Source organism: Chanodichthys erythropterus, chromosome 14, assembly GCF_024489055.1.
Source record: "Chanodichthys erythropterus isolate Z2021 chromosome 14, ASM2448905v1, whole genome shotgun sequence".
In the NCBI taxonomy this organism is placed as follows: Eukaryota; Metazoa; Chordata; class Actinopteri; order Cypriniformes; family Xenocyprididae; genus Chanodichthys; species Chanodichthys erythropterus.
Genome location: NC_090234.1, coordinates 12144215 through 12152520, shown reverse-complemented (window position 1 = coordinate 12152520; position 8306 = coordinate 12144215).

Here is an 8306-nt window from a genome sequence, read left to right as displayed (position 1 = left end):
ACATGTTAGTGAAGCAGTCACAATGAGTGTGTGTTACATGTTAGTGAAGCGGTCACAATGAGTGTGTGTTACGTGTTAGTGAAGCAGTCACAATGAGTGTGTGTTACGTGTTAGTGAAGCAGTCACAATGAGTGTGTGTTACATGTTAGTGAAGCGGTCACAATGAGTGTGTGTTACGTGTTAGTGAAGCAGTCACAATGAGTGTGTGTTACGTGTTAGTGAAGCAGTCACAATGAGTGTGTGTTACATGTTAGTGAAGCGGTCACAATGAGTGTGTGTTACGTGTTAGTGAAGTGTTCGCAATAAGTGTGTGTTACGTGTTAGTGAAGCAGTCTTAATGAGTGTGTGTTACGTGTTAGTGAACTGTTCGCAATGAGTGTGTGTTACGTGTTAGTGAAACGGTTTGAATGAGTGTGTGTTACATGTTAGTGAAGCAGTCACAATGAGTGTGTGTTACATGTTAGTGAAGCAGTCACAATGAGTGTGTGTTATGTGTTAGTGAAGCAGTCACAATGAGTGTGTGTTACGTGTTAGTGAAGCAGTCACAATGAGTGTGTGTTACGTGTTAGAGAAGCAGTCACAATGAGTGTGTGTTACGTGTTAGTGAAGCAGTCACAATGAGTGTGTGTTACATGTTAGTGAAGCAGTCACAATGAGTGTGTGTTACGTGTTAGTGAAGCAGTCACAATGAGTGTGTGTTACATGTTAGTGAAGCAGTCACAATGAGTGTGTGTTATGTGTTAGTGAAGCAGTCACAATGAGTGTGTGTTACGTGTTAGTGAAGCAGTCACAATGAGTGTGTGTTATGTGTTAGTGAAGCAGTCACAATGAGTGTGTGTTACGTGTTAGTGAAGCAGTCACAATGAGTGTGTGTTACATGTTAGTGAAGCAGTCACAATGAGTGTGTGTTATGTGTTAGTGAAGCAGTCACAATGAGTGTGTGTTATGTGTTAGTGAAGCAGTCACAATGAGTGTGTGTTACGTGTTAGTGAAGCAGTCACAATGAGTGTGTGTTATGTGTTAGTGAAGCAGTCACAATGAGTGTGTGTTACGTGTTAGTGAAGCAGTCACAATGAGTGTGTGTTACATGTTAGTGAAGCAGTCACAATGAGTGTGTGTTATGTGTTAGTGAAGCAGTCACAATGAGTGTGTGTTACGTGTTAGTGAAGCGTTCACAATGAGTGTGTGTTACGTGTTAGTGAAGCAGTCACAATGAGTGTGTGTTACGTATTAGTGAAGTGTTCACAATAAGTGTGTGTTACATGTTAGTGAAGCAGTCACAATGAGTGTGTGTTACGTGTAAGTGAAGAAGTCACAATGAGTGTGTGTTACGTGTAAGTGAAGCAGTCACAATGAGTGTGTGTTACGTGTTAGTGAAGTGTTCACAATAAGTGTGTGTTACATGTTAGTGAAGAAGTCACAATGAGTGTGTGTTACGTGTAAGTGAAGCAGTCACAATGAGTGTGTGTTACGTGTTAGTGAAGTGTTCACAATAAGTGTGTGTTACATGTTAGTGAAGCAGTCACAATGAGTGTGTGTTACGTGTAAGTGAAGCGGTCACAATGAGTGTGTGTTACGTGTAAGTGAAGCGGTCACAATGAGTGTGTGTTACGTGTAAGTGAAGCGGTCACAATGAGTGTGTGTTACGTGTTAGTGAAGCAGTCACAATGAGTGTGTGTTATGTGTTAGTGAAGCAGTCACAATGAGTGTGTGTTACGTGTTAGTGAAGCAGTCACAATGAGTGTGTGTTGCGTGTTAGTGAAGCAGTCGCAATGAGTGTGTGTTACGTGTTAGTGAAGCAGTCACAATGAGTGTGTGTTACATGTTAGTGAAGCAGTCACAATGAGTGTGTGTTACGTGTAAGTGAAGCAGTCACAATGAGTGTGTGTTACGTGTAAGTGAAGCGGTCACAATGAGTGTGTGTTACGTGTAAGTGAAGCAGTCACAATGAGTGTGTGTTATGTGTTAGTGAAGCAGTCACAATGAGTGTGTGTTACGTGTTAGTGAAGCAGTCACAATGAGTGTGTGTTGCGTGTTAGTGAAGCAGTCGCAATGAGTGTGTGTTACGTGTTAGTGAAGCAGTCACAATGAGTGTGTGTTACATGTTAGTGAAGCGGTCACAATGAGTGTGTGTTACGTGTAAGTGAAGCGGTCACAATGAGTGTGTGTTACGTGTAAGTGAAGCGGTCACAATGAGTGTGTGTTACGTGTTAGTGAAGCAGTCACAATGAGTGTGTGTTACGTGTAAGTGAAGCGGTCACAATGAGTGTGTGTTACGTGTTAGTGAAGCAGTCACAATGAGTGTGTGTTACGTGTTAGTGAAGCAGTCACAATGAGTGTGTGTTACGTGTAAGTGAAGCGGTCACAATGAGTGTGTGTTACGTGTTAGTGAAGCAGTCACAATGAGTGTGTGTTACGTGTAAGTGAAGCGGTCACAATGAGTGTGTGTTACGTGTAAGTGAAGCAGTCACAATGAGTGTGTGTTATGTGTTAGTGAAGCAGTCACAATGAGTGTGTGTTACGTGTTAGTGAAGCAGTCACAATGAGTGTGTGTTGCGTGTTAGTGAAGCAGTCGCAATGAGTGTGTGTTACGTGTTAGTGAAGCAGTCACAATGAGTGTGTGTTACATGTTAGTGAAGCGGTCACAATGAGTGTGTGTTACGTGTAAGTGAAGCGGTCACAATGAGTGTGTGTTACCTGTAAGTGAAGCGGTCACAATGAGTGTGTGTTACGTGTTAGTGAAGCAGTCACAATGAGTGTGTGTTATGTGTTAGTGAAGCAGTCACAATGAGTGTGTGTTACGTGTTAGTGAAGCAGTCACAATGAGTGTGTGTTGCGTGTTAGTGAAGCAGTCGCAATGAGTGTGTGTTACGTGTTAGTGAAGCAGTCACAATGAGTGTGTTTTACGTGTTAGTGAAGCAGTCACAATGAGTGTGTGTTACATGTTAGTGAAGCAGTCACAATGAGTGTGTGTTATGTGTTAGTGAAGCAGTCGCAATGAGTGTGTGTTACATGTTAGTGAAGCAGTCACAATGAGTGTGTGTTACGTGTTAGTGAAGCAGTCACAATGAGTGTGTGTTATGTGTTAGTGAAGCAGTCACAATGAGTGTGTGTTACATGTTAGTGAAGCAGTCACAATGAGTGTGTGTTATGTGTTAGTGAAGCAGTCACAATGAGTGTGTGTTACATGTTAGTGAAGCAGTAACAATGAGTGTGTGTTATGTGTTAGTGAAGCAGTCACAATGAGTGTGTGTTATGTGTTAGTGAAGCAGTCACAATGAGTGTGTGTTACATGTTAGTGAAGCAGTCACAATGAGTGTGTGTTATGTGTTAGTGAAGCAGTCATAATGAGTGTGTGTTATGTGTTAGTGAAGCAGTCGCAATGAGTGTGTGTTACATGTTAGTGAAGCAGTCACAATGAGTGTGTGTTATGTGTTAGTGATGCAGTCATAATGAGTGTGTGTTACATGTTAGTGAAGCAGTCGCAATGAGTGTGTGTTACATGTTAGTGAAGCAGTCGCAATGAGTGTGTGTTACGTGTTAGTGAAGCAGTCACAATGAGTGTGTGTTGCGTGTTAGTGAAGCAGTCGCAATGAGTGTGTGTTACATGTTAGTGAAGCAGTCACAATGAGTGTGTGTTATGTGTTAGTGAAGCAGTCACAATGAGTGTGTGTTACGTGTTAGTGAAGCAGTCGCAATGAGTGTGTGTTACATGTTAGTGAAGCAGTCACAATGAGTGTGTGTTATGTGTTAGTGAAGCAGTCACAATGAGTGTGTGTTACGTGTTAGTGAAGCAGTCACAATGAGTGTGTGTTACATGTTAGTGAAGCAGTCACAATGAGTGTGTGTTACATGTTAGTGAAGCAGTCGCAATGAGTGTGTGTTACATGTTAGTGAAGCAGTCACAATGAGTGTGTGTTACATGTTAGTGAAGCAGTCACAGTGAGTGTGTGTTACATGTTAGTGAAGCAGTCATAATGAGTGTGTGTTACATGTTAGTGAAGCAGTCATAATGAGTGTGTGTTACATGTTAGTGAAGCAGTCACAATGAGTGTGTGTTACATGTTAGTGAAGCAGTCACAATGAGTGTGTGTTATGTGTTAGTGAAGCAGTCACAATGAGTGTGTGTCATGTGTTAGTGAAGCAGTCACAATGAGTGTGTGTCATGTGTTAGTGAAGCAGTCACAATGAGTGTGTGTTACGTGTTAGTGAAGCAGTCACAATGAGTGTGTGTTACGTGTTAGTGAAGCAGTCACAATGAGTGTGTGTTACGTGTTAGTGAAGCAGTCACAATGAGTGTGTGTTACATGTTAGTGAAGCAGTCACAATGAGTGTGTGTTACATGTTAGTGAAGCGGTCACAATTAGTGTGTGTTACATGTTAGTCAAGTCAAGTCAAGTCAAATTTATTTATATAGCGCTTTTACAATTGGTAATCGTTTCAAAGCAGCTTTACATATTAGAAGCACAGAAAAAAAAAAAAAAAGGGAAGTGGTTAAAACTGTACAAACAAGCGTGGTAATATGTAACATATACAAGATGGTGCTACATTAAGCCAATGTCGGCTGACTTCCAGGGGTGGAAAAAACCCCCTAGGAGAAAAACCCAGCGTGCTAGCACTGGGAAAAAAGTCCTAGGAGGGAAAAAACCCCTTGGAAGATATATATATGTAAATGTATATGGAGATCAAAATCTGAATTGTACATTTTTATTATAGAGATTAAAAATCGATTATATATAAATATATGTAAGCGGATACGGGGATCATGGGCTACGTTGTAGTCAGGTCCAGACGCAGGTTCTCCATCTGACCTGGATACGGCCTGGATCCAGCACCCGGTAAACCTCAGGATAAGCAGAGAGACAGATATTAGCGTAGATGCCATTCTTGTTCTGATGTACAGGTATATCTAGTGTTATAGGAAATGTTCTCGGTTCCGGCCGACCTAATTATTGCAGCGTAACAATCCTTTAACGGATTTGAAAAATGTTAATGTATTGATAATGTGTTATGTGTATGCAAGAGCAAAGAGATGTGTTTTTAGTCTAGATTTAAACTGACAGAGTGTGTCTGCTTCCCGAACAATGCTAGGAAGATTGTTCCAGAGTTTAGGTGCTAAATAGGAAAATGATCTGCCGCCTTCAGTTGATTTTGATATTCTGGGTATTATCAACTGGCCTAAATTCTGAGATCGCAATAAACGTGAAGGACTATAATGCATTAAGAGCTCACTTAGGTACTGGGGAGCTAAACCATTTAGAGCTTTATAAGTAAGTAGCAAGATTTTAAAATCTATACGATGTTTAATAGGGAGCCAATGTAATGTTGACAGAACTGGGCTAATATGGTCATACTTTCTGGTTCTAGTAAGAACTCTAGCTGCCGCATTTTGAACCAACTGTAGTTTGTTTAAAAGCCGAGCAGAACAACCACCCAGTAGAGCGTTACAATAATCTAGTCTTGAGGTCATGAATGCATGAACCAACTGTTCCGCATTTGTCATTGAGAGCATATGTCGTAATTTAGATATATTTTTTAGATGGAAGAAGGCGGTTTTACAGATACTAGAAACATGACTTTCAAATGAAAGATTGGTATCAAAGAGCACACCCAGGTTCCTAACTGAGGACGAAGGTTTAATGGAGCACCCGTCAAGTGTTAGAGAGTATTCAAGGTTTTTTCGTGAAGAAGTTTTTGGTCCAAAGATTAGGAAATCAGTTTTTTCTGAATTTAATAATAAGAAATTTCTTGTCATCCAGTTTTTAATGTCAGCTATGCATTCTGTTAGTTTTGTGAATTTGTAGGTTTCGTCAGGGCGCGAGGAAATATAGAGCTGAGTATCGTCAGCGTAGCAGTGAAAACTAACACCATGCTTCCTAATTATCTCTCCTAAGGGCAGCATGTACAGAGTGAAAAGCAACGGTCCTAATACTGAGCCTTGTGGTACCCCATATTTAACCTGTGATCGATACGACATCTCTTCATTAACTACCACAGACTGATAACGGTCAGATAAGTATGATTTGAACCATGCCAAAGCAATTCCACTAATGCCAATATAGTTTTCAAGTCTTTTTAAAAGAATGTTATGATCGATAGTGTCAAAAGCAGCACTGAGATCTAATAACACTAATAGAGAAATACAGCCACGATCGGATGATAGGAGTAGATCGTTTGTAACTCTAACGAGAGCAGTCTCAGTACTATGGTATGGTCTAAATCCTGACTGGAAATCCTCACAGATTCCATTTCTTTCTAAAAAGGAACACAGTTGTGTTGAAACTGCCTTTTCTAGTATCTTTGACAGAAAAGGTAGATTCGAGATTGGCCTGTAATTTACTAAATCTCTCGGATCTAGTTGAGGTTTTTTAATAAGAGGTTTGATAATAGCCTGCTTAAAGGTTTTTGGCACGTGTCCTAGTGTTAAAGATGAATTAATTATATCAAGAAGTGGACCTACGACCTCTGGAAGCATTTCTTTCAGTAGTTTAGTCGGCATTGGGTCTAACATACATGTCGTTGATTTTGATGATTTGATAAGTTTAGATAATTCTTCCTCTCCTATAGCGGCGAATGATTCTAGTTTTACCTCAGGGACACTACAGTGCACTATGACCGCTTCACTAACACGTAACACACACTCATTGTGACTGCTTCACTAACACGTAACACACACTCATTGCGACTGCTTCACTAACATGTAACACACACTCATTATGACTGCTTCACTAACATGTAACACACACTCATTGTGACTGCTTCACTAACACATAACACACACTCATTGCGACTGCTTCACTAACACATAACACACACTCATTATGACTGCTTCACTAACATGTAACACACACTAATTGTGACCGCTTCACTAACATGTAACACACACTCATTGTGACTGCTTCACTAACATGTAACACACACTAATTGTGACCGCTTCACTAACATGTAACACACACTCATTGTGACTGCTTCACTAACACATAACACACACTCATTGCGACTGCTTCACTAACACATAACGAACAACTAGTGAAGCAGTCACAATGAGTGTGTGTTACATGTTAGTGAAGCAGTCACAATGAGTGTGTGTTACGTGTTAGTGAAGCAGTCACAATGAGTGTGTGTTACGTGTTAGTGAAGCAGTCACAATGAGTGTGTGTTACATGTTAGTGAAGCAGTCACAATGAGTGTGTGTTATGTGTTAGTGAAGCAGTCACAATGAGTGTGTGTTACGTGTTAGTGAAGCAGTCACAATGAGTGTGTGTTACGTGTTAGTGAAGCAGTCACAATGAGTGTGTGTTACATGTTAGTGAAGCAGTCACAATGAGTGTGTGTTACATGTTAGTGAAGCGGTCACAATTAGTGTGTGTTACATGTTAGTGAAGCAGTCACAATGAGTGTGTGTTACGTGTTAGTGAAGCAGTCACAATGAGTGTGTGTTACGTGTTAGTGAAGCATTCACAATGAGTGTGTGTTACATGTTAGTGAAGCGGTCACAATTAGTGTGTGTTACATGTTAGTGAAGCAGTCACAATGAGTGTGTGTTACGTGTTAGTGAAGCAGTCACAATGAGTGTGTGTTACATGTTAGTGAAGCGGTCACAATTAGTGTGTGTTACATGTTAGTGAAGCAGTCACAATGAGTGTGTGTTACGTGTTAGTGAATCAGTCATAATGAGTGTGTGTTATGTGTTAGTGAAGCAGTCACAATGAGTGTGTGTTACGTGTTAGTGAAGCAGTCACAATGAGTGTGTGTTACGTGTTAGTGAAGCAGTCACAATGAGTGTGTGTTACATGTTAGTGAAGCGGTCACAATTAGTGTGTGTTACATGTTAGTGAAGCAGTCACAATGAGTGTGTGTTACATGTTAGTGAAGCAGTCACAATGAGTGTGTGTTACATGTTAGTGAAGCGGTCACAATGAGTGTGTGTTATGTGTTAGTGAAGCAGTCACAATGAGTGTGTGTTACATGTTAGTGAAGCAGTCATAATGAGTGTGTGTTACATGTTAGTGAAGCAGTCGCAATGAGTGTGTGTTACGTGTTAGTGAAGCAGTCACAATGAGTGTGTGTTACATGTTAGTGAAGCAGTCACAATGAGTGTGTGTTACATGTTAGTGAAGCAGTCATAATGAGTGTGTGTTACATGTTAGTGAAGCAGTCGCAATGAGTGTGTGTTACGTGTTAGTGAAGCAGTCACAATGAGTGTGTGTTACATGTTAGTGAAGCAGTCATAATGAGTGTGTGTTATGTGTTAGTGAAGCAGTCGCAATGAGTGTGTGTTATGTGTTAGTGAAGCAGTCACAATG